The following is a 27,565-nucleotide window of genomic DNA, read 5'->3' on the forward strand; positions in this document are numbered from 1 at the left end:
TTTAACTCACATAAACCCTAACATTTAACAACTTCTCTACACATGCATCAAAACTCTCTAAAACCCCTCAAAACTTCCCAAAACTTACTCAAAACATAGAAGGAGGTGAGGATCTACTCTTACCTCTTGAAAATCGAGAGGAGAGGCGATCCAAACTTGGAGTTGTAGAGGAAATGAGCTTCGAGATCTCCAAGTTCCCAAACTTCAATCTTTTCTCAAAAATCTTCAAAACCAAGTTAAAACTCCTCAAAAACATGAAAGATTTGAAGGAAAACATCAAAACTAACCATGGAAGGGCATGGACTCACCTTTGCCCGAAAATGGAGAAGAAGACTCGCCCATTTTCGGACATGGGGCCTTTTATAGGTGGCTGGCCAGACCACCTTCGGGGGCCAAAGGTGCTCCCTAACTCCACCATGTTCGGCGACCGAACATGAGGTTTGGCGGCCGAACCTGGCTTTCCTTCCTTGGTGCTTTTCTTTCAAAAGCTCAATTTCTTTCTTACTTAAAACCTTAAAACACATAAAAATAATTTTAAAAAAACATATTTTACCCTTCTAGAGGTTTTCGACATTCGAGATTCCACCGGAAAATAGGAATTCCGATGCCGGGGTCTAGCCGGGTATTACAACTTTGTTGATACCTTGATATCTCTTTGATTTGTGATTATTGTGTATAATTATAGCTCTTCTTCAGATGCAACTTTTGTTTTTGTTCATTCATTCATATAGGATCCATTGCATCTCATTGCATTGAGTCAAAACCCCTCTTATGTGTTTTCTCAAATTTTAAATATGGCATAAAGTATTTTTGAAATGGGGAGAACATTAAGGGGGAGTAATTTTTAAACTGCACACACTACACTTGTGATTATTATCTTATTATTCACCAATTATTTGTCATCATCAAAAAGGAGGAGATTGTTGGACCTAAATGTTCTAATCCTTGTTTTGATGATTAATAAACAATTGGTGTGCTACTAATTGTCTTCAAAAGTGTTTGTGTTGAGCTTGTAGGTCCCTTATTGAAATAAATGAAAATGAAATTGCTTCAGTCTCAAAAGTGAAGAGCGCCAATTTTGGAAGCATACCACAAGAAAGGGATCAGAAAGAATTTTTTTTATGCATTGTTAATCTATGCATTGTGAATTTCAATTAATTAATTGTGATGGCTCAAGGTTTCTTTCACTTCTAAAAGTTTTTTAAATATGCCCAAGTTTTAAGTAATTGACTTTGAGGGATCAAAATAAAATTTTCCAAAATGAGTGATTTTGAAATTATTTTGTTATCAAATAAAAGATCCAAAAATATAGGTTGCAAAAATTCAAACGTATTGAAAAATGGAGTTTTATAGCCTAAGTTATGATTTTTTAAACATTTAAAGAATTATTTGTGTACCCCCTAAAGTCAAACTTTCGGCTTCCGAAAGTGAAGGACAGGGGCAAAAGTCCCATATGTTCGACCGCCGAACATTGACTTTAGGCCGCCGAAAGTCTATTTTCAACTTGCCCACTAAAGTGTAACTTTCGACTTCCAAAAGTGAGGGACAGAGACAAAAGTCCTATATGTTTGGCCGCCGAACATTGACTTTCGGCCGCCGAAGGTGAGATTCTCCCTAAGCTAAATGTTTGGTTTCCGAAAGTGAGGGGCAGAGATGAAAGTCCCATATGTTTGACCACCGAAAGTGAGTTTTCAATATGCCCACTAAGTCAAAACTTCGGCTTCCAAAAGTGAGGGACAAAGACGAAAGTCTCATATGTTCGGCCGCCGAACATTGACTTTCGGCCGCCGAAAGTCTTTTCATAAGGAGGATGTTCTTCACCTCAAGTGGTTCGGCTGCCGAACTTTAAGCTTAGGCCGCCAAACTTGAGTTTTTCTGAGCACGATATAACGGTTATTTCTGTAAACAAACAGCTCTATTTGCATTTAATGCATCCCCAACGGCCATATTTATGAATGAACTATAAATATAATGTGTTTTTGATATGAAAAGGTTACAACAACCATCTAAGCAAATATTTATTGAGATTAAAGCATTTTTCACTCTCTCTCTCTTAAAACCTTGAGCCAAAGCATTAATTTCTTGAAAGTCTGTCTTGAGTTGTAATTGGTTGGTTTTTTTAAGAGTGAGTGAAGGTTGTTGATTGATTCTATTGTAGTGGGTGTGGTATTGAGCAAAGGATTGCTCTTGAGTGAAAAAGAGAATTGTTAAGAGTAAAGGTTTGCTCTAAGATTATAAGGGATTTTAATCTTCACCCAAAGAAGATTTGATAGTGGAGTTGAACTCTCATGGAGGGCCTTGAGGAGAGGACGTAGGCTTGAGATAGCTGAACCTCTATAAATCCTTGTGTTGATTATCCTCTTCCTTATTACCTTCTAACTTGTGTTTTTGCCTTTAAATTTTTTATAAACCCAATTCACCCCCTCTTGGGTTGCTTCAAGGGACAACATAATCCATTAAAATTTATATGTCCACACTATTCTATTACATTAGACTATACCAGCAACTATGCCAACTTCCCCGAACTATCTTTGACCCTGCAAACGTATTGAGCAAAGGATTGCTCTTGAGTGAAAAAGAGAATTGTTAAGAGTAAAGGTTTACTCTAAGATTATAAGGGGTTTTAATCTTCATCCAAAGAAAATTTGATAGTGGAGTTGAACTCTCAAGGAGAGCCTTGAAGAGAGGACGTAGGCTTGAGATAGCTGAACCTCTATAAATCCTTGTGTTGATTATCCTGTATTTATAATTGCATTAATAAATTTATTATGTTATTTTGTTAATTTTTGAAAAAATAAAGTCCACCTTTATTGTAAAGTTTAGAATTTAAATATTATAAAATATATTTTATTCATTTGTGAATAGTACTGCTTAAAATATATTTAAATAATTAAAATAAAATGATGAAAAACTCAAATAAAAAATCAATCTATGAATTTATTTAATATTATTAAAATGTTGTCGCTAGAAGATAATTTAACTTATGATCAAAGTTGTCAAAGCGTAAGGTTGATTAAATGAATTTTTATATTTTTTCAATAAATCATGAAAAAATGGTTAATTTATATTTAATTATTATAATATTTATAAATTTAGAAATTAAATATGTTATAATTTTAATTAGATTAATTGTGAGTAGTATAATATGTAATTATATATTTAATTTTTAAATTTATTATAATTATAATTAATATATTAAAATAATTTTGATCAATTTTAAATTAGCACATATATCGTATGAGATGTTATTTATTTATATTTTAGTTAATTGGACATATTTTTAAAACACTTATTTTTTTATTTTAAGCTTTAAAATACTTTATTTTTGAATTATTATATACTTTTAAATTAGGTATTAGGATAATAAGAATGGTTTATTTGGTATATACTTAATTAAATTTAGGATATTGCTTACGTAAATTTATTAATATTTAAAAATGATAAATAAATAACATCTTTGAAGGGTTTTGCCTACTTAGATGAATTTTACTTGTATTATTTTTTTTCTTTAATTAAATAAAAAAATATTGTAGAGTGTTTGGTTTTTTAGGAAAGAAAAACGAAATGTTTTATCGATTTTTTTTTTAAATAGATCAATTTTTTATTTTTAAATTTAAATTTCAATTTATATCAAAATAATATTTATAATATTGGGTCGCTAACAAATTATGAAAACTTTTAGATGTTATTAGGAATGATAATGTAAAAATTATATTACCATATTATATATCTTAAAATAGAAATGGATGAAATCATAAAATATTTATTTTATATTTTTATTTTTTAATTAATAATTATATTTTATTACGTTAAAAAATAATTAAAAATATATTTTTATATTTTTATTTTTTAAATAATAATTATATTTTACTTATCATATTAATATTTTTTAATAAAATTAATAAATTATAAATAATATATTAATAATTTATTTTTTATATTTTTATTTTTAATTAATAATTATATTTTATTAATTACGTGAATAATTCTTTACGATATTAAAAATTTATCAATAATGTATTCTTTTATATTTTTGAAAAAAATAAAACAACAAAAAACTTAAAAAGCTGTTGAGAGTGGGATTTGAACCCACGCCCTTTCGGACCAGAACCTTAATCTGGCGCCTTAGACCAACTCGGCCATCTCAACTCACATGCCTAACCATTATTGATTTTCTTAACTATTAGCAGCTTTGTATTTCATTTTCAAATAGCAAACATATTTTTGAAATTATTTATAAATTATTTGTCAATATTTCCACATATTTGTCTTTTTTGGGCATTTTTTATTTAATTGTTGCATACAATTTATGAGTGATAATTGATAGTTTTATTAATAATTAATAGTTAATGGGAATTTGTAATTGATATATATTATAAATATTTAGTAAAATTATATCTAAATTTTGCTATTAATATGTAAATAATAAATAAGAGTATGTCATTTCAATAAATAAATAAATAAATAAGTGTATGTATCATATATAAGACTTAAAAACATATGCATGTATTTTTATCATACAAGAATAAATTAATGTTATAGCTAATTTAATTATTATTTGTTATAAGCTCTAAAATACTTTATTATAAGCTAAAGCCACTTAATTCTTTAATTAAGTTATTATAAGCTCTAAAATACCTTATTTTGAATGAATTTTAAATCTCTGTACTTTTAAATTTTAACACTTGACATAACATGTATATTAATTTAAAATTGTTTAAAATTATTTAAAATATTATATGTATATAGTTATAATAAATTTAAAAGGTTGGAGTATAAAATTGAATGTTTTTGCTATAATTATGATTCTACGTAAAAGTTTGAACTTTAATTTTCATATATATTTAAGAAAAAATTATTATTTAGTTCAAAAACTCACTAGTTGGTCTTTTAATTTTGAAAAATATATAAAAATATCTCTGATATTTTAAAAAATCTACTAATTAGTTTCTCCGTTAGTTTTTTCTGTTAAGTATTATAAAAAAATCTAAAATACCCTTGATACGGAGGGATTAATTAATAAATATTTTAAACATCTGAGTGACTAACTAATAAGTTTTTTAAAATCATAGAGACTAAATAGTAAAATATTTAATGATAAATTAGCGAAGGGACTAACTAATAGACTTTTTCAAATGTCTAAAATGTTTAATATATTTTTCAAAATCAAGAGACTAACAAGTGAATTTTTCTATACTATAGGGACTAAACAGTCATTTTTTCATTTTTAACAAAAAATTTTAAAAAGTATTATTTTAATTTTTAATTAATAAATAATAATTACCTCATTTTTAACCACATATCCTGAATCAACCACATATCCAAGTGTCAAGATTCTATTACCCCCGGGTCCTTGAGTTATCAATTGGCATCGTTTGTGGAAATGAAGGAGATTATTTTATCACCAGAATTTCCAAACAAAATCCATTAAAATCCATATCCCTAACCAGAAAAGTAACACACCAACTTCCATTGGGAACAAAAACTAAACCCTGAAAACCCCAAGTCCTTAAGGATTTCTGATGACCTTATTTCCACACTTCTCTACACCAATGTTGTTCGCCATGCCCTCTATCAATAACCTTATACCAATAAACATCACCCCACAAACCCCATTATCCAACCAAGGCTTACAAACTATGTTAGTACACCTGCAACAAACCATGATGTAGATGAACTAGATCATGTAGCAACGAGGCCTCATGTGTAACGACCCCAAAATGGACCGTCACCGGCGCTAGGATTCAGGTCGGCTTAAGGCCGCCAGAACCCGTAGCAAGCCTGCTATACTTTCTGTGTACCTGTAAACTCATACATGATCATACATTTTGTGTTGTGTTTTTGGGGTTTTAAGGTAGTTTCTGACCCCTTTGAGCATATACATAAGTGTATGCAAGTGGAGGAATGGAGGTGTTTGAGTTGGAGTGAGTTTTGTGCATTGGGCGAGAGGCAGGGCACGTTTCTGCCCTGCTGATGAACTCAGGTTCGGCAGCCGAAGGTACATTTGGCCGCCGAACCCCTGAGGAGGTGTGAGGAGGTGGCTTCGGCTGCCCAAGCTTGCCCCCGAGCTTTTGGACTTTCGGCTCTGGAGGGAAGTTCAGCCGCCGAAGGTTAGAGACTTTCGCCTCTGGAGTGCCTTTTGGCCTCCGAAACTTGCCCCCGAAAGGGTTCGGCTGCCGAAAGTAGAGATTCGGCCGCCGAAGGTGCTTGAGTTTCGTCTCTGGAGAGGACTTTCGGCCGCCGAACCTGCCGCCGAAAGTGTCCTGTCCAGCTTTCCTTTGCATGCTTTGCATGGATGTTAGAGTGAGTGTAAGGGGATTCTTGGGGAGTTTATTAGAATGGTTTATAAGTTAGTTTGGTCCCTCATTTGAGTCTATCTGTATAGGTACAGACCAGAGGAACCAGAGAGAGCAGCAGTGAGTTCTGCTCCAGAGTTTTCAGAGCCTGCAGAGTCAGTCCAGTTAGCCAGAGGTGAGTGGAACTAAACTTAAAACTTTTAATTGAGAAATAAGCTGCTTTTAGCATACTTCATGCATCATGAGTATACAGTAGGTTGTTTGCATTAGCATTCACGAATATCTGTAACGATCCCAAAATGGACCGTCACCGGCGCTAGGATTCAGGTCGGCTTAAGGCCGCCAGAACCCGTAGCAAGCCTGCTATACTCTCTGTGTACCTGTAAACTCATACATGATCATACATTTTCTGTGAAAATAAAACCTCTTTTCTGAACCAAGGCTTAACCTGTGCATGCACTATCTCTGAACTCTGTACTCTGTACTCTGTACTCTGTACCCCTGACCTTCTCTGCCGCAAATTCAGCTCTCTCTGACTCAAGATGTACTGTAAACTCTTATGATCGGTGAAGATCTCGCATTTAATCCCGTAGAGGTAATGCCGCCACATCTTGAGTGCAAAAATAACTGCTGCCATCTCTAGGTCATGGGTAGGGTAATTTAACTTGTGCTTCTTCAACTGTCTAGAAGCATAAGCTATCACCCTATCACTCTGCATCAAAACACAGCCCAATCCCACTCGAGATGCATCACAGAACACTGTGAAATCCTCATTACTGACAGGCAGAGCTAACACTGGTGTTGTTGTCAATCTTCTCTTGAGCTCATCAAAGCTCTCCTCGCACTGGTCTGACCAGACAAACTTCTGGTTCTTCTGAGTCAGTTTGGTCATAGGAGCTGCTATCTTTGAGAAGTTCTGAATGAACCTCCTGTAGTAACCTGCCAGTCCCAGAAAGCTTTTAATCTCAGTCACTGTAGTGGGTCTGGGCCAGTTAGCTATAGCCTCTATCTTATTGGGATCTACCTCAATACCCTCTGCTGACACTACATGTCCCAATAAGGAAATGCTCCTCAACCAAAACTCACACTTCGAGAACTTGGCATATAAACCATGCTCTCTCAGTGTCTGCAGAACTATCCTCAGATGCTGGGCATGCTCCTCTGTATCTCTGGAATACACTAATATATCATCAATGAAAACAATGACAAAGTGATCTAGAAACTCACTGAAAACTCTGTTCATGAGATCCATGAATGCTGCAGGGGCGTTAGTCAACCCGAACGGCATCACTAAGAACTCATAATGCCCATATCTGGTCCTAAAAGCTGTCTTTGGCACATCTGCCTCTCTGACTCTCAACTGATGATACCCGGATCTCAGATCTATTTTAGCAAAACAACCTGCTCCAGCTAGCTGGTCAAATAGATCATCAATCCTAGGTAGAGGATACCTATTCTTGGTAGTGACCTTGTTCAACTGTCTGTAGTCGATACAAAGTCTGAGGGATCCATCCTTCTTTCTGACAAAAAGCACTGGAGCACCCCAAGGTGAGGTACTAGGGCGGATGAAACCCTTATCTACCAAATCCTGCAACTGCTCTTTTAACTCTTGTAACTCTGCTGGCGCCATCTTGTAGGGAGGAATAGAGATAGGTCTGGTATCAGGCAGCAATTCTATTTCAAACTCTATCTCCCTACCAGGTGGTAGTCCTGAAAGTTCGTCTGGGGAAACATCGAGAAACTCTCGGACTACTGGTACTGTGGCTGGTTCCTGCACCTGACTGTCTAGCTCTCTCACATGAGCTAGAAACCCCTGACAACCCCTCCTAAGCAAACGACTAGCCTGAAGGGCTGAAATCAAACCTCTGGGTGTACCTCTCCTGTCTCCTCTGAAGACACACTCTGACCCATCCTGATCTCTGAGCCTAACTATCTTCTCTCTACAGTCCAAAGTAGCACTATATGCAGATAGCCAATCCATCCCTAGAATGACATCAAAATCTGTCAAGTCTAGAACCACAAGGGCAGCTAGAAGGCATCTACCCTCTATGAACACTGGACTGAAACGACAGACTGACACTGCCACTTATGGGTCACATTTAGGTCCACTAACCCAGAGAGGATACTCTAACTTAGAACTGATCAAACCCAATCTCTCTATGGCTCTCGACGCAATAAAGGAATGAGAAGCACCGGGGTCCATCAAAGCATACACATCTGAACACCCAATGATGAGATTACCTGACACCACTGTGTTCGACATGTTAGCCTCCTCCTGTGTCACAGTGAAAATCCGTGCTGGGGCTACCGGATTTCCACCTCGGGAACCTGCTACTGAAGTAGAGGCTGCCCCTCTCCCTCTACCTCTGCCACTAATCTGAGGCATGACTGGAGCTGCTGGCTGTACCACACTGCCTGAACTCATCTGCTGGGATGGTGCAAAAGTCACCTGAGGAAAATCCCGAGCAATATGCCCTTCCTGTCCACATCTAAAACAAGCTGTAGATCCCAACCAACAAGCTCCTCCATGTGGTCTTGCGCATCGTCTGCATACTGGAGCTGTGCCAGAGCTTGAGCCACTACCTATTCCCAGACCTGACTTAACTTTACTCCAGAACTTACTCTTTGTTCCTTTTGCTCTATCCCATCTTTTGCTGCCTGAAGTGCCTGAACTGGGGGCCTTAGAACCCGAAGCCTGTACCTATGACTGTTTCTAAATATTGGCACTAGCTTCCATTTTCCTGGCTGCGTCCACTATAGTGTGGAAACTCTCCTTTTCTGCTGGAAGAATCAAGGAAGAATACCTGGGATGCAGTCTCATCGTATATCTCCTTGCCTTCTTCTGATCAGTATCATAGGCTTGACCCACATACTGAAGCAAATCCAGGAACTTATCTGTGAATTCATCAACACTCATGTCATCTGTCTGTCGCAACTGTTTGAACTCTATTACTTTCATCTCCCTAGAACTGTCAGGAAAAGCCCACCCTGCAAAGTCATTGGCGAACTCTCCCCACGACATACTGTTCATCCTGGGTTCCACATAATTCTTGAACCATTCTCTGGCCTTTTTGCATTTCAGTGTAAACCCTGCCATCTCAATGGCTCTACTATCATCTGCTCCCAATTCACTGGTTATCATCCTAACTGATCTGAGGTATTCAAATGGATCATCTCCCGTATTATATTTAGGAGCATCCAATTTCAAGTACTCCGTCATTTGCACTTTACCTTCAGATGAGCTAGGTTGATGTCTGTCAACAACAGGGGCTACTGGTTCTGGTGGTGGTGGTTCTGGGTCATTTTGCTCTGGGTGTGCTGCACTTGGATGGGTAGGGGAAGATGGATACATAGGATATGGTGGGTAATAAGGAGGATAAGGCATATATGGCATGTAAGTAGGATATGGGACAAAACTAGAGTACTCCGACATACCTCCCATCGGATACTCTGGGTCCTGCAGAAAGGTTGGATAGCCAAAACCTGAGGCCTGAGCGCCTCCCTGCGACTCTCCCATACCTTCCTCAAATCTGCCTACACCCATGCTGTCATCTCTAGACTGGTCAATCTCCATCGCCTCCCTCCTTTCCTCTGATCTTTCTCCTCTCGCTGTACCTCTTCTGCTCTCGTCTACAGACCTTCTAGGGTCTATTGCCGTACCTTCCCTGCTAGATCTCTGAGACCTTGCCCTTGGCAATGCAGGAGGACGAGCAATTAGTCTCTCACTATCTGGTGGGACTCCAGTCAATCGAGCTGATCGACGAGTTCCTCTCATCTTTACTTTATGGAAAACAACACATAAAGCACTTTAGCACATAAACATCACATATCAAGAAGGCACATGCATAACTCATGGCATATCATAGCAGGAAACAGATAGGACTCACCACCCTATCCTAGTGGACATGATTTCCTATTGTGCTTGACCACTTCTAACCTCTATGAGCCCGACACTGTCTCGATAGGTCCAATCATGTGAACCTAAGGCTCTGATATTAATCTGTAATGACCCCAAAATGGACCGTCACCGGCGCTAGGATTCAGGTCGGCTTAAGGCCGCTAGAACCCGTAGCAAGCCTGCTATACTTTCTGTGTACCTGTAAACTCATACATGATCATACATTTTCTGTGAAAATAAAAACTCTTTTCTGAACCAAGGCTTAACCTGTGCATGCACTATCTCTGTACTCTGTACTTTGTACTCTGTACCCCTAACTAGAGCTTGCTCTAGATGGGTTAACTCATACCTGTTAAGCCTGGTGTGTCACATATAGTAAAACAGATATACATATACAGATCATGTTATGAACAACATCACTAAGTCAAGCACATTTCTAACTTTATACACAACTATTACATCTCTTTCATATTACATGTCCACTCTAAGCTATTACAAATCTCTTTACTCTTTCTGTACTCTGTGGATCTCCTCTGTATACTGTACACTGAACCTGCAAAACTGGGGTTAAGGGAGTGGGATGAGCTCTATAGCCCAGTGAGTAGAACAGTAAAACATCTCAGTAACATATGATCTCATGGAATGCACCATATCACAGACAATCCACAGCAAGGGTAAACCTGTCACCATATAGTCCCCGTAACTCTGCCGTGCCAGGGCATAGAATCGAGCACCTGGTCTTCCTGTCCTATATGTATATGTGTATATAACACCTCTGCACTTACCATTGCCAGGGCGTAGTCAAAGGCTCCTGGACTTTACTATATACCTGCCAGGGCGTAGTCAAAGGCTCCTGGACTTCTCTGTACCTGCCAGGGTGTAGTCAAAGGCTCCTGGACTTCTCTCAGAGACTATTGGATCATTCAGCATTCACCCACATCAACAAATAACTATGCAATGCAACATATTCGTGAATGCTAATGCAAACAACCTACTGTATACTCATGATGCATGACGGATGCTAAAAGCAGTTATTTCGCAATTAAAAGCTTGAAGTGTGGTTCCACTCACCTCTGGCTAACTGGACTGACTCTGCAGGCTCTGAAACCTCTGGAGCAGAACTCACTGCTGCTCTCTCTGGTTCCTCTGGTCTGTGTAAGCACAGATAAACTCAAATGAGGGACCAAACTAACGTATGAACAATTCTATGAAACTCCCCAAGAATCCCCTTAAACGCATTCTAACATCGATGCAAAGCATGCAAAGGAAAGCTGGACAGGACACTTTCGGCTGCAGGTTCGGCGGCCGAAAGTCCTCTTCAGAGATGAAACTCAAGCACCTTCGGCGGCCGAATCTCTACTTTCGGCAGCCGAACCCTTTCGGGGGCAAGTTTCGGAAGCCAAAAGGCACTCTAGAAACGAAAGTCTCTGTCCTTCGGCGGCACCTTCGGCGGCCGAACTTCCCTCTAGAGCCGAAAGTCCAAAAGCTCGGGGGCAAGCTTGGGCAGTAGAAGCCACCTCCTCATGGGTTCGGCGGCCGAATGTACCTTCGGCGACCGAATGTACCTTCGGTGGCCGAACCTGAGTTCATCCGCAAGGCAGAAACTTGCTCTGCCTTTCGCCAAAAGCACCAAAACCCTCTCAAACTCAACCACCTCAATTCCTCACCTTGCATACACTCATGTATATGCTCAAAGGGGTCAGAAACTACCTTAAAACCCCAAAACCACAACACAAACAACACAGAAACAAGCTTTACTCATAAAATCATCAAAACCTCACAAATAACCCTATTCATGCAATTCTCCCCCAAAACCACATAAAACCTTCAGAAAATATAAAAACAAGCTCAGGATCTTCACTTACCTCTTGAAACCAAGAAGCTGAACGATCCTAACGTGGAGTTTTGGAGCAACTCTCCTTCAAACTCTCCAAACTTCACAACTTTGAGTTTTAGCTTAAAACCTTCAAAATAACATCAAAACTAATCAAATCTTTGCAAGATTGGATGAAAACATAAAAGAATACTCACAAAGGACAGGGTCTCACCTCAGTAAGTGAAAGAAAATGGTGATGTTGATCCTTTCAACCGACTGAGGGCCATTTATAGGTGGCTGGCCAGACCACCTTCGGCGGCCACACATGAAACCGAAAGCCATGCATGTTCGGCGGCCGAACCTCAACTTCGGCGGCCGAACCTGGCTTTTCTGCCTTAGTTCATTTCACTCAAAAACTCATTTTCTTATGCTCTAACACTATGAAACATACCAAAACATATTAGAAAACATCACTCTAACCCTTCTAGAGACGTCCGACATCCGAAACTCCATCAGAAAGTAGAATTCTGATGCCGGACTCTAGCCGGGTATTACATCATGCAGCTTGTGCTTGCAAACCCAACAGCAACAATAACTCTTAGCTACGCTCTGATGCCCACACTTGTTCTTGGAGTGGAGAATCATGAGCTAGTAACTATCACACAAGGATCCAGGAGAAGAAGAGACAATGAAATATCCATGGAACCACTAGCTAGGTCTAGAAGCCATGTGGTGAGGAGTTTAATAGAAAAAGATGTGGATGCGAGTAGAAGTGTGATGTTGGAAGAATATAAAATAGAAAGTGAGGGGGAAGGAACCAACTTTAAGTCCCTAGCTAGTGCTAAAAAGTCTAAAGCAAAGGAGGAAGGAGTGGAAAAGAAGCTAGAAAGATTGAAAGAATAATTGCTAGTCGAACTAAAATGCCAAACAAGGGTTCAAACCAGTTTGAGGACGTTCTCACCTTTTGTAACCCGTATCCAAGAGGAAACCATCCTCAAAAAATTCTTGATGCAAACCATGATTATGTACGACAACATTAGAAATCCTATGGACCATGTGATCAACTACAAGACCTTCATAGAGCTGTAGATTCACTCTTATGCCTTACTCTATAAGGTTTTTCCCACCACCCTAACCAGAGCAACCTGACATGGTTCAACAACCTAAAAGCAAAAAGTATCAGAACCTTTGGCTACCTGGCAAACTTATTGATGGGAAGATTCATAGCTAGTGTACCGGCTCACTAGAAGACCAACTACTTAGAGATGATCAAGCAAAGAAGGGATGAGACCCTACGAGAATATGTAGCTCGTTTCAATGCCGAGGCCTTATAGATTTCTAATCTTGAAAAATAAAGGGCCATGAAAGCAATACAAAAAGGGACCACTTTGGTAGAATTTTTCGAGTCTTTAAGCAGAAAACCACCAAATATGTTGGCAAAATTGATATAGTGAGTAGAAAACTACGTTAGGTAGGATGATGCCCTGATGACTAGTCGGTTCATGAAGGAGTCTCGAGAAAGAGATACATTTCGCGAATGTTCTGAGGACCGAAGTAGGAAGCATGTACCCGACCCATCCCTAGAGCTTTAAATAAGTATATGTTAGTGTATTTACCCTAGGCTATTATCTTGGACCTTTTTGTATGTCATTTTGTTTATTAATTAAAAGAGGTTTTGTTATCATTATTATTTATTTTCATATTACATAATAATGATTAACATCCCTAGTTACTTTTTATTATGTTGATAATAATAAAATATAACTAATATGATTATTGATTGATAATCATGTGATGATTATGTATATGTTGATATAATTCAATAATCATACATACTTGTTAGAGAATAAAGTATTGGATGGACTTGCATTGAGATCACTACATGGGTTATTGTTATAAGTGAATCTCAAAATAATTATGTCTTAATCATTTGACTTGAGATTGTCGTAGTTTCCAACATAAGGACTGTTATGTTTTGACATAAACAAACATTATCTTTAATCAGACAATCATAAAGGTTATGATTGAGCATAATATAAATTACGTAGAGGATATTAAACAATCAAGATAGAAATTATCCCTCTCTTTGAGAGAGATATCTTCTAGGCCCCTCGATAAGTGAGACTGAAAAATCCATGGCCGTGCTCAAATGAATTGATAGTGTGATCAATATCATTTGATTTTATCAGTCTACTTAGAGATTGAGAAATCATAAGTTTGAACATTATAAGTTTGACATTGACCATGACTTATGTTCAAACTAGATATCGTGTGATAAATGGATTAATACATGTTCTATTTATTAGGCTTTATCAGACTATCAATCCTCATATTAGTTGGATAGTCATAATGTCTTGCTAGAGATCACTTATGATTTATGGGTCTTGTGGAACTGGGCCTATTGCCAATTAATATGAGCCTATTGGGTCATACACAAAAGAACATTGTTGATGTGCTATATTAATGGGCTAAAAGCCCATTAGTATAATTAATAATAATAAATGTGTTATTATTATTAATATTAATTATTATTATAAGATAATAATATTTAAAAGAACTGCAGTCTATCTAAAACTTGTACAGATAAAATATTCTTCAGTTTTCCTTATCAAAATAAACTATCACGTAAGATATTTGAGTATTTGTGAGATTGTGATAGTTGGTTATGTACACAACCCTTTTACGAAAAGAAGTGTAGGAAAACTAAAAGGCTTAAAACGTATAAAACTCCTTCTGCAAATTGTGGGGGTGACATTTTTTTTAGAGAAATCGTTTCAAGCTACAGATTGTGGAGCACATAGTTTATCCATCTTGAGAGAGCTAGCACTCTAGAAGGATAAAAGACGTTCGTGTGGATACCATAGAGGGTATTCGTTGAACAAGCAGCACCATCAGTCCGCAATAGTATCTTCTCGTCGAGTCTAACGGGTTAGTCTCTTATCCTCCCTTTTGAAATAAACGAAGCACACGGATCCATGTAGGAAAATAGAGATTTTTTAATTTTTTTCGCTGCTTGTTTGGGTTGCAGTAATCTCTTGGTTTCCTAACGTGATATTAGAGCCAACCTGTGCTCTTTGTTTAAGTCGAATATGCCATGATTGATGTGTTATATGTGATATAAGTTTGTTAGAATGGCATGGTAATTAAACCGTATAGTTCGTTTTACATATGATGTCAAAAATGATAGATTCATATGTGATATGAATCCATGATATCTGTAGGTTTTATGTGAAAATCGTTTTCACAAAATATACACACACATATGCATTACTGTTGTTTGTTAATATGATTAATAAACGATGGTATCATTTTCTGTATAGTAAAAGATTGTTTGATATGATCAAACAATTACTGATAAGATCAGTAAAATCAATCTGACTGATATGCAGAATAGCGGGACCGCCGTGTGGATATCGTTCCCACAACAAATAAACTTTAAGCTAATAAGTTTATAATATGTTTGTATGAAATATGTTGTGATTATATGATGTCTTGGCATGGTGCATAGCATGGCCTTATTAAACCTATGAGATTGGATTTTATGGGATGTAATTTTTAAATACGGCCTGTGTGTCGTTTATTTTAATGTAATAGTATAGGCTTACTTTAAATTTTGTAAATGGAGATCCACAAGATGGAGGAGTGAAGACTGGTGCTTCCATGGTGATGGTGGAGTTGCCTCCAATGACGAGTAGATTCCATGGTGTGGACAAGCAAGCTCAAGATATAAAGACATGTTCCATTGCAACTAATGTAATAGGATTACACCTAGGTTGCCCCTTATGATCTTCATATTGGCTTGTGAAGATCATTTTAGATTTTGGCCATGCTATGTCACATTTACATATTCTGTCATTTATTAGTATGTGATGCTATGCATGATAGTTTATATATATGTATGCATATAGGATGCTATGATATATAAATACAAGACAACACAATTAAAATTGAAAGTTGAACCCTCACTATAAAATTTTAAGTTTTAATGCCACCCATGTATTAAATGCCTATCAAGACTAAGATCACCTAAATGCAGGTTTTGCCAAAGCAAAGTGTTTAGGTTATTTTAGTAAGATGGGATGAGTAATAGTTATTCATTTAATTTCGGTTGGACTTAATTAGGCTATCAAAATGGTTTTTGACCTAAGGAATTAGATGGCGTAAAACATGCTTTTGACATATGATGTCAACACCTCATAATCTAAGAGTTATATTAGATGTAATTGGTAAGGAGTTACCTACCTAAATAACTTAATTCTAAGCCTCATACCAAAACTGACTTGGAATTAGGTGAAATATGGATCTTAGCCCACTAAAATATTATTATTATAATAATTCTTTTTGAGGGTTGTGTTTTAGTGGGAGATTATTATCACCTCAATATCAATTTACTAAATTGATTATATTTTCATATTTTGTAGATCATTATAGCTGCTAATAACAATTTCATTTTATCACTGCTATCCATCCTTGAGAATGATAAACTGAAAGAAAATGAGACTAATTTTGTTGACTGGTTTAGAAACTTGAGAATTATTCTCAAGCAAGAGAAAAAGTCCTATGTGCTTGATGAAGCTATCCCAGAACCACCTTCTGCTGATGCTACTAATGCTATTAAGAACAAGCATAAGAATCATATGGATGATTCTAATGACATTGGATGTCTTCTATTGGCAACTATGTGCCCAGAACTTCAGAAGGATCTAGAGTACCTTAAGGCTTATGAGATGATTGTTCATCCCAAACAGGCTTTCCAATAGCAAGCTAGGCAGGATAGGTATGAAACCACCATTGCATTGCATGATTGCAAAATGGCAGAAGGTGAATCAGTTAGTGCTCATGTTTTGAAGATGAAAGGCTACATTGATCACCTTGCTATGCTTGGCTATCCTCTGAGTTTAGAACTCTCCATAGATTTGATCCTACATTCTTTACCTGGCAGTTTTTCTCAGTTTATCATGAATTATTGTAATATCCGGCTAGACTCCAGCGTCAGAATTCCAATCTTCCGATGGAATCTTCGTTGGAAACCGGAATCTCGAGGCTAGAATTTTCTTAGGAAGGGTAAAATAAGGTTTTTATAAAATGAATTTTTGAAAATTTTAAGGTTTTAAGAAAGAAAGAAAATAGTTTTGAAGAAAATAGTTTTGAAGAAAATAGTTTTGGAAGGGAAAAACCAGGTTCGGCCGCCAAAGGTGGTGCCGCCGCGAGATCTCTTTTTTCGGCCCTCGAAGGTGGTTTCGTCCAGCCATCTATAAGAGGCCTTCAGCCCGAAGATGAGGGAGTTTTATCTCCATTTTTTGGTATAGGTGAGTCCTTGCCCTATCTTTGGTGATTTTGTTATTTTTCCTTCAAATCCCTTAAAGAAATTCATGTGTTTTGCCTTGTTTTTGAAGATTTGAGCTTGAATCTAAGTTTTGAAACCTTGGAGACCTCCGGAGACCGTTTCACCCCATCTCCATGTTGAGGTTGCTGTCACCTTTAGATCTCCAAGAGATAAGCCTAGATCCTTGCTTTTTTTAAGTTTTAATCAAGTTTAAGAAGGGGTAAAGAGTTATAAAATGCATGAAATGGTTAGATCTAATGTTTTAGGGTTTGTGTTAGCTTTGATGATGAATGTTTGCTCTTATGTGTTTTTATTGTTGTTTGTTGGGGTTTAGGCTAGTTTTTATGCCCCTTATGCTTGATGAGTGAGTATGCATGTTTTGAGGAGTTGGGTGTATGGCTTGGGGTGTTTTGGTGGCTGCGTGCATAGGGAAAATTCGGATTCTGCCTTGTTGGAGAATCCAGATTCGGCCGCCGAAGCAAGGTTTGGCCGCCAAACCTGCTTAGGGAGGCAGCCTTTTAGCCGCCTAACCTGCCTCTGAAAGCATGACTTTCGGATTTGTGATGGGGTTTCGGCCGCCGAACCCGCCTCCGAAAGTCCCTGACTTTCGGATCTGTTCAGAGTTTAGGCTGCCAAACCTGCCCCGAAAGTCTCTTACTTTCGGATCTGGAAAGGACCTTCGGCCATGAACCTGCCATCGAAAGTCCCCTGCCTAGCCTTCTTTTGCTTGATCCCTATGCATGTTTTGGTATGTTTTAGGGGGTTTTTGGGGAGTTGTTTAGAGTCTTGTAATAGCTATGTTTGGTCCCTCATTGGAGTCCATCTGTGTAGGATCGGACCTGAGAGACCGTAGAGGCCAGCAGTGAGTCAACTGCTACAGTGTTAGGCAAGCGTCAGCCAGAGGTGAGTAGAACTGAACTATCTTTTCAAAATAACTAAACTTTTAAGCATGTTCATGCATCACGAATGCCATGTTTATGTATTAGGATGTTTGCATTAGAATTCACGAATATGCTGCATTGCATAATTTACTATTGATGTGGATGGATGTTGGATGACCCACTAGCCCTCGATATGATATGATATGATATGATATGATACAGAAGTCCAGGTCGATGCCCATTCTACGCCCCTGACAATATGTAAGAGAAAGTCCAGGTCGAGGCCCATTCTACGCCCCTGGCATTATGGATATGTTATGTTATGTTTAAGCGAAAGTCCTGAGGAGCTTCATCGAGGGCCGGGCACATTGGATTATGTACAGGGTTACTGGTGAAAAGTCCATCTTGATGTGAATTACTTGTGTTGTGACGCATTTCATATGAGCATATGTTTATTAAACTGTATTTATGTTCTGCTCACTAGGCTCTTGTAGCTTATCCCTCTCCCCTAACCCCAAGTTTGCAGGGTCAAAGATAGCTCGAAAAGTCGGCATAGTGGCTGGTATAGTTTGATGTAATAGAATAGTTGTGGACATGTATTGTATAATGGATTAGAATTGTGCTTTGCCCTAGTTTTTATCTTTGTAATCCCTGTTAACATGATCATTATGTAAAAGTTTTTTTATTATGAGTTATGTTTGAACCAAGCTTGAGACAGGTAATGTTTACCATACTAGAGCATTTGATGGGGGCTCTAGTATGGATTTTATGTTTTCAGTATGATGCATGTACAGGTTGAGCTTGGTTTCATGGATTGTTTAAGTTTTTGTGATGATGTATAATCATGTATTGAATTTTATCAGGTATCCAGGATGTATAGTAGGCTTGCTACGGGTTCCGGCTGTAATACCCGGCTAGACTCCGGTATCGGAATTCCTACCTCCGGTGGAATCTCGGATGTCGGAAACCTCTAGAAGGGTAAAAACATGTTTTTATAAAATTTTTTCATGTATTTTATGGTTTTAAGTAAGAAAGAAATTGAGTTTTGAATGAAAAAGACCATAGAGGGAAATCCAGGTTCGGCCGCCGAACCTCATGTTCGGCCGTCGAACATGCATGAGTTTTGGAATCACTTTCGGCTTTCGAAGGTGGTCTGGCTAGCCACTTATAAAAGGCCCCATGGCCGAAAATGGGCGAGCTTTCTCCCCTATTTTCGGCCGACGGTGAGTCTATGCCTTCCCATGGTTGGTTTTGATGATTTTCCTCAAATCTTTCATGTTTTAACAAGTTTTAACTTGGTTTTGAAGATTTTTGAAGCTAAGATCAAGATTTGGAGCTTGGAGACCCAAGGAGCTAGATTTCTCCCATCTCCAAGTTATGATCGTCTCTCCTCTCGATCTTCAAGAGGTAAGCTTAGATCCTACCTTTCTTGTATGTTTTAAGCAAGTTTTGAGGGGTTATGGGGTAGAAATGCATGTTTAGGTTATGTTGAGTTTTTGGATAATGTGTGTTGTATGAGTTGCTATATGTGTTTGTGTTGGGGTTTAGGTTAGTTTGAGACCCCTATATGCTTGTTTGCTTGTGTATGCATGTTGTAGAATAGCTAAATGCATGTTTGAATGGTTTGGGAGGCAAAATATGCATAAGGAGGCTGAGTTCTGCCACTTTGGAAGAACTCAGGTTCGGCAGCCGAAGGCATTTTCGGCCGCCGAACCTACCTGTGGTGGCATGCTTTGGCTGCCGAACCCTGCCCCCGAAAGTTGGACTTTCGGCTCTGGATGGGAGTTTCAGCCGCCGAACCTGCCGCCGAACATGCACGAGTTTTGGATCTGGAGAGAACTTTCGGCCGCCGAAGGTGCCGCCGAAAGTGCATGACTTTCGGATCTGGATGAGGGTTCGGCCGCCGAAAGTGCCGCCGAAGTGCCCTGTTCAGTCTTCCCTTGCATGTTTTCTATGATTGTTTAAAGGTGTTTTAGGGGGTTTTTGGGGAGTTGTTTAGAGTCATGTTCATGTATGTTTGGTCCCTAATTTGAGTCCACCTGTGTAGGACCCGAGGAACCGAGGACCCCAGCAGTGAGTTAGCTGCTTCAGTGTCTTTTTAGAGCTAGCCTGAGGTGAGTAGAATGACTTTTTATATTGCACAGTAAATAAATAATTTTTTAGCACGTTCATGCATCATGAACGCCATGAGATATATTAGGTTGGTTGCATTAGAATTCACGAATATGTTGCATTGCATAATATGATGATGTTGTGGGTGGATATTGGATGATCCTTTAGTCCTCAATATGATGTGATATGATATAGTATGTAAGTCCAGGTCGAGGCCCATTCTACGCCCCTAGCACTATGTTAAGAGAAAGGCCAGGTCGAGGCCCATTCTACGCCCCTGACATTATTGGAAAGTTATGTTATGTTATGTTATGCTAAGTTAAGAGAAAGACCAGGACGAGGCCCATTCTACACCCCTGGCACTATGGGATATGTAGAGGACTATGGGTGACAAGTCCATCCTTGATGTGATTTGTTTGTGATGTGATGCATTTCATGAAAGCATTTGTTTTAAATTATTATGTTCTATTCTGCTCACTGAGCTCTAGTAGCTCACCCCATTCCCTTAACCCCCCAGGTTTTGCAAGTACAGGATAGACCAGGAAGTCAACAAGAGTAAATAAGTCATGTTTTATGTAAAAGCTAGATGTGGACATGCAAATAATGTAATGTGAAGCATAGTACAATAATGTAATGTAATAATGTTTATTGAGGTTTAGAGTTGTGCTTGACCCTAGTATGTTGGTTAATCCCTTTGCACATGATCTATAAAATGTTTTAATGATGTTTATAGAAACCAAGCTTGATGTATGATATGTTACCCCATTGGAGCATTTGATGAGGGCTCCAGTGAGGGGTTTTATGGTTATGAGTTGTGCATGCACAGGTTAAGCTTGGTGAATGAAAGAAAAATTTTAAAATTTTTATGTAAATGATTGATCATATATGGGATTTTAACAGGTGTACAAGATGTATGCTAGGCTTGCTACGGGTCCCGACGGCCTTATGCCGATTTGGATCCTAGCGTCGGTAGTGGTCCGGTTTTCGGGTCGTTACAGATTGGTATCAGAGCCCTAGGTTCATATGGTCAGACCTATAGTGTGTTGGGCTCATAGAGGTTATAGAAGGGCAAGCACAATAGGGAAATCATGTCCACTAGGATAGGATGTAGAGTCCTGTCTTGAATGATGATGTGAAATGCCATGATTTTATGCATGTGCATTAATGATATACTATGTATGTGATGCGGGTTCATGTGTTTCCACATGAACCATTTGATGCTAATGTTTTATGTGATGTGTGCTGTTTTTCAGTAAGCAAGATGAGAGGAACTCGTCGATATGCACGATTGACTAGAGTCCCACCGGAAAGTGAGGGCACGGATGCCCGTCCTCCTGCATTGCCTAGGGCAATGTCCTGCAGGTCTAGCAGGGAGAGAACGTCAAGGGACCCTAGAAGGTCTTTTGATGTGAGCAGAAGGGGAACAGTTCATGGTGGAATGTCAGCAGATGTGGGGGATGATATGGATGTGGATCAAAGGAGGGATGGCAGTCTTGGTGTTAGCATGTCTGAAGAGGGCATGGGAGAGTCTCAAGGAGGCACCCAGGCCTCGGGGTTTGTCCAACCACCCCAATACCCACCCTTTTCACAGAATCCTGGGTATTCGATGGGAGGTACATCGGATTACCCCAATTTTAACCCTTATCACTCTCACATGCCATACCCACCTTTCTACCCACCATACCCATAGTACCCTATGTACCCACCCCCATCCTTTTATCCAGGTACAGCAAACCCTAACCCGGGGGATGTTGCACCTCCTCCACCACCAGCAGAACCTATAGTCCCAGAAATCCAAGTACATAAACCTAGCTCATCTGGAGGGAGCAAGGTCAAGATGACTGACTACTTGAAGTTGGATGCTCCTAAGTATGAAACAGGTGATGACCCATTCGAGTACCTCAGGACAGTCAAGATGATTACAGATGAGTTAGGGGCTGATGATAGTAGAGCCATTCAAATGGCTAGGTTCACAATGAAGTGCAAGAAGGCCCGTGAGTGGTTTAAAAACTATGTGAACCCGAGGTTGGATAGTCTATCATGGGAGGAGTTTGCTAATGAGTTTTCTGGATGGGCTTTCCCTGATAGCTCAAGGGAGTTGAAGATGATCAAGTTTGAGCAGCTAAGGCAGACGAAAGAGATGAGTGTAGAAGAGTTCACAGATAGGTTCTTGCAGCTGTTGCCATTTGCAGGGCAAACTTTTGATACAGATCAGAAGAAGGCTAGGAGGTATATCATGAAACTTCATTCCAGATATTCCTCCTTAATCCAATCAGCAGAAAGGGAGAGCTTCCATGCCATAGTGGATATGGCCCAGAAAATGGAGGCTAGTGCCATCATTCAGGGGACAGTTAAGCAGTCAGTGGCACAACCTTTTGGTTCCAAGACCCCAGGCGGGGGAAGGTTAGACCCTTCTTCTCTGAGTGCAGCAGCTTCAGGCAGTAAAAAGTGGGGTAAAGCCAAGTCCAAGAAGAACAAGTTCTGGAACAAGATAAAGTCAGGTTTGGGTTTAGGAGGTGGCTCGAGCTCAGGTGCAGACAATGCAGTATGTATGAAGTGTGGGAAGCCGCATAAGGGAGTATGTCGGTTTGGGATGACAGCCTGCTTCAGATGTGGGCAGGAGGGACACATAGCACGGGAGTGTCCTAGAGCAACTTATATGACACAGCCCCAGTAGACAGCTTCTGGTAGTGTGGCTCACCCAGTAGCTCCAGCCGCGACTCAGGCCAGTGGCAGAGGCAGAGGGAGAGGGGAAGCCTTTTCTTCAGCGGGTTTTAGGGGTGAAGGTCCATCAGCTCCAGCACGGATCTTCACGATGACACAACAGGAGGCTAATGCATCAAACACCGTGGTGTCAGGTAATCTCATCATTGGTTGTTCAGATGTGTATGCCTTAATGGACCCTGGTGCATCTCATTCTTTTGTTGCTCCGAGAGCCGTTGAGAGGTTGGGTTTGATGGTCTCTGGGTTAGAGTGTCCCCTATGGGTCAGTGGACCCAAGTGTGACCCATCAGTGGCAGAGTCAGTCTACCAGTTTAGTCCAGTGTTTGTGGAGAGTAGATGCCTTTCAGCTGACCTTGTGGTTCTAGATTTGACGGATTTTGATGTCATTCTAGGGATGGATTGGCTATCTACCCATGGCGTTACCTTGGACTGCAGAGACAAGGTAGTCAGGTTCAGAGGTCAGGATGGGTCAGAGGTTGTCTTCAGAGGAGACAGGAGGGGTACACCTAGAGGTTTGATATCAGCCCTACAGGCTCGTAGGTTGCTCAAGAGGGGTTGTCAGGGTTTTCTAGCTCATGTGAGAGAGCTAGATGGTCATATTAGAGAGCCCGCCTCAATGCCTGTGGTTAGAGAGTTTTTAGATGTCTTCTCAGACGAGTTGCCAGGTTTACCACCTGCTAGGGAGATAGAGTTTGAAATTGAATTGATGCCTGGAACCAGACCGATATCTATCCCTCCTTACAGGATGGCACCAGCAGAGTTGAAGGAGCTTAAGGAGCAGTTGCAAGAGCTGGTAGATAAGGGCTTCATTCGACCAAGTACCTCACCTTGGGGTGCTCCAGTGTTGTTTGTGAAAAAGAAGGATGGATCCCTTAGACTTTGTATCGACTACAGGCAGTTGAACAAAGTCACTACCAAGAATAAGTACCCATTGCCTAGGATCGACGATCTATTCGACCAGTTAGCAGGTGCAGGTTGTTTCTCCAAGATAGATCTGAGATCCGGGTACCATCAGCTGAGAATAAGAGAAGAGGATGTGCCGAAGACGGCATTTAGAACCAGATATGGGCACTATGAGTTCCTTGTGATGCCGTTCGGGTTAACCAATGCCCCTGCAGCATTCATGGACCTCATGAATAGAGTTTCAGTCAGTATCTGGATCACTTTGTTATTGTCTTCATAGATGATATCTTAGTGTATTCCAGGAATGCAGAGGAGCATGCCCATCATCTGAGGTTAGTCTTGCAGACCTTGAGGGAACATGGCTTGTATGCCAAGTTCTCCAAGTGTGAGTTCTGGTTGAGGAGCATTTCATTCTTGAGGCATGTTGTGTCAGAAAATGGAATCGAAGTGGACCCCAAGAAGGTGGAAGCTGTAGCTAACTAGCCTAGACCCACTACAGTGACAGAGATCAAGAGCTTCTTGGGTTTGGCAGGTTACTACATGAGGTTCGTTCAGGACTTCTCTAAGATTGCAGCTCCTATGACCAGATTGACTAAGAAGAACCAGAGGTTTGTGTGGACTGACCAGTGTGAAGAGAGCTTTGAAGAGCTAAAGAAAAGGTTGACGTCGACACCGGTGTTAGCTCTGCCAACTAGTAATGAAGACTTCATAGTGTATTGTGATGCGTCCCGTGTGGGACTGGGTTGTGTGTTGATGTAGAATGAAAGGGTAATTGCTTATGCTTATAGGCAGCTGAAGAAGTATGAGTTGAATTATCCTACACATGACCTAGAGATGGCAGCTGTAATCTTTGCACTCAAGATGTGGAGGCATTACCTTTATGGGGTAAGATGTGAGATCTTCACAGATCATAAAAGCTTGCAGTACATCTTGAGTCAGAGAGAGTTGAACTTGAGACAAAGAAGATGGGTAGAACTGCTTAGTGACTATAATTGCAAGATTCAGTACCATCCGGGTAAGGCAAATGTTGTGGTAGACGCCTTAAGCCGGAAATCACTTGGCAGTCTATCCCATATCACAACAGAGAGGAGACCGGCGGTGAAAGAGTTTCATAAGCTCATTAATGAAGGTTTGCAGTTGGAGTTGTCTGGTACAGGTGCTTTGATAGCCCAGATGAGAGTGGCACCTATGTTTCTGGAGCAGGTGGCTCAGAAACAGCACGAGGACCTAGAGTTAGTGAAGATTGCCAGGACTGTTCAGTCAGGCAAGAATGAAGAGTTCAAATTTGACAGCAAGGGGATCCTCCGCTATGGGACTAGATTGTGTGTACCAGATGATGTGTGTCTGAAGGGAGACATTATGAGGGAAGCTCATAATGCCAGATACAATGTTCACCCTGGAGCCACCAAGATGTATCAGGATCTGAAAAGAGTTTATTAGTGGCCAGCTATGAAAAGAGAAGTGGCACAGTTCGTGTCAGCCTGCAAAGTATGTCAGAGGGTGAAGCTGGAACATCAGAAGCCGGCTGGAATGCTTAACCCACTGCCGATTCCAGAGTGGAAATGAGAGAATATAGCTATGGACTTCATAGTGGGGTTACAGGCAACGTCCAACAGATTGGACTCCATATGGGTGATTGTGGACAGACTGACCAAATCTACTCACTTCATCCTCGTCAGGAGTGGTTACTCTGTGGATAAATTGGCGCAGGTGTTTATTGATGAAGTGGTCAGGTTGCATGGGGCTCCTGTTTCAATGGTGTCTGATAGAGGGCCCCAGTTCACCTCCAGGTTTTGGCGGAGTCTGCAGAGTGCTATGGGTACCAGGCTAGATTTCAGCACTGCTTTCCATCCCCAGACGGACGGAAAATCAGAGAGGACCATCCAGACAATAGAAGATATGCTCAGAATGTGTGTGCTAGATTTTGGCGGTTCTTGGAGGCAGCATCTACCTTTGGTGGAGTTTGCCTACAATAATAGCTATCATGCTAGCATAGGGATGGCTCCATATGAAGCTTTGTATGGAAGGAAGTGCAGGTCACCTGTCTGCTGGGAGGAAGTTAGAGAAAGGGCCTTGGCAGGGCCTGAGCTAGTAGAGATCACCAGCAGAGTAGTGCCCATAATCAGAGAAAGGATCAGAACGGCTGTGAGCAGGCAAAAGAGCTATGTAGATATCCGCAGAAGGCAAGTAGAGTTTCAGGAGGGGGATTTGGTATTGCTCAAGGTGTCTCCTATGAAAGGGGTGATTCGGTTTGGGAAGAAAGGTAAGCTAGCTCCACTGTACATCGGACCCTTTGAGATCTTGTAGAAGATTGGGAATGTATCGTACAAGTTGGACTTACCTGCTTCTATGGAGAGAATCCATCCGGTTTTCCATGTTTCCATGTTACGGAAGTTCATGTCAGATCCGGGCAAGGTTCTTAGTGAGCCTGATGTGGAGATTCTTGGAGATCTCACCTATGTTGAGCAGCCAATACGGATCCTAGACACCCAGATCAGAAAGTTGAGGAACAAGGAAATCCCGATAGTGAAAGTCCTTTGGAATCACCACAACATCGAGAAGTGTACCTGGGAGACACGGGAGTCTATGCTCCAGCAATATCCTCATCTCTTCTAAGGTTAGTGTTATGTGTTTTGTATGTATGTTTATGTTTGATGCTATGCATGCTTGTTTGGTGAACATTCGGGGACGAATGTTCTTAAGGGAGGGAGAATGTAATACCCGGCTAGACTCCGGTATCGAAATTCCTACCGTCCGGTGGAATCTCGGATGTCAGAAACCTCTATAAGGGTAAAAAGATGTTTTTATAAAATATTTTCATGTATTTTATAGTTTTAAGTAAGAAAGAAATTGAGTTTTGAATGAAAAAGACCATAGAGGGAAATCCAGGTTCGGCCGCCGAACATGTATGAGTTTTGGAATCACTTTCGGCTTCCGAAGGTAGTCTGGCCAGCCACCTATAAAAGGCCCCATGGCCGAAAATGGGCGAGCTTTCTCCTCTATTTTCGGCCGACGGTGATTCCATGCCTTCCCATGGTTGGTTTTGATGATTTTCCTCAAATCTTTCATATTTTAACAACTTTTAACTTAGTTTTGAAGATTTTTGAAGCTAAGATCAAGTTTTGGAGCTTGGAGACCCAAGGAGCTAGATTTCTCCCATCTCCAAGTTAGGATCGTCTCTCCTCTCGATCATCTAGAGGTAAGCTTAGATCCTACCTTTCTTGTATGTTTTAAGCAAGTTTTGAGGGGTTATGGGGTAGAAATGCATGTTTAGGTTATGTTGAGTTTTTGGATAATGTGTGTTGTATGAGTTGCTATATGTGTTTGTGTTGGGGTTTAGGTTAGTTTGAGACCCCTATATGCTTGTTTGCTTGTGTATGCATGTTGTAGAATAGCTAAATGCATGTTTGAATGGTTTGGGAGGCAAAATATGCATGAGGAGGCTGAGTTCTGCCACTTTGGAAGAACTCAGGTTCGGCAGCCGAAGGCACTTTCGGCCGCCGAACCTGCCTGTGGTGGCATGCTTTGGCTACCGAACCCTGCCCCCGAAAGTTGGACTTTCGGCTCTGGATGGGAGTTTCAGCCGCCGAACCTGCCGCCGAACATGCA

General features: G+C 40.1%; 1 non-coding gene across 1 annotated transcript; it reads right to left on the reverse strand.

The window, feature by feature from the left end:
• Positions 1–4,068: 4,068 nt before the first annotated feature.
• Positions 4,069–4,149, reverse strand: TRNAL-AAG. Its single transcript has one exon. It is a non-coding gene; the product is annotated as a tRNA-Leu (tRNA).
• Positions 4,150–27,565: the final 23,416 nt, after the last annotated feature.

This window comes from Manihot esculenta, chromosome 15 (assembly GCF_001659605.2).
Source record: "Manihot esculenta cultivar AM560-2 chromosome 15, M.esculenta_v8, whole genome shotgun sequence".
Taxonomy (NCBI): Eukaryota; Viridiplantae; Streptophyta; class Magnoliopsida; order Malpighiales; family Euphorbiaceae; genus Manihot; species Manihot esculenta.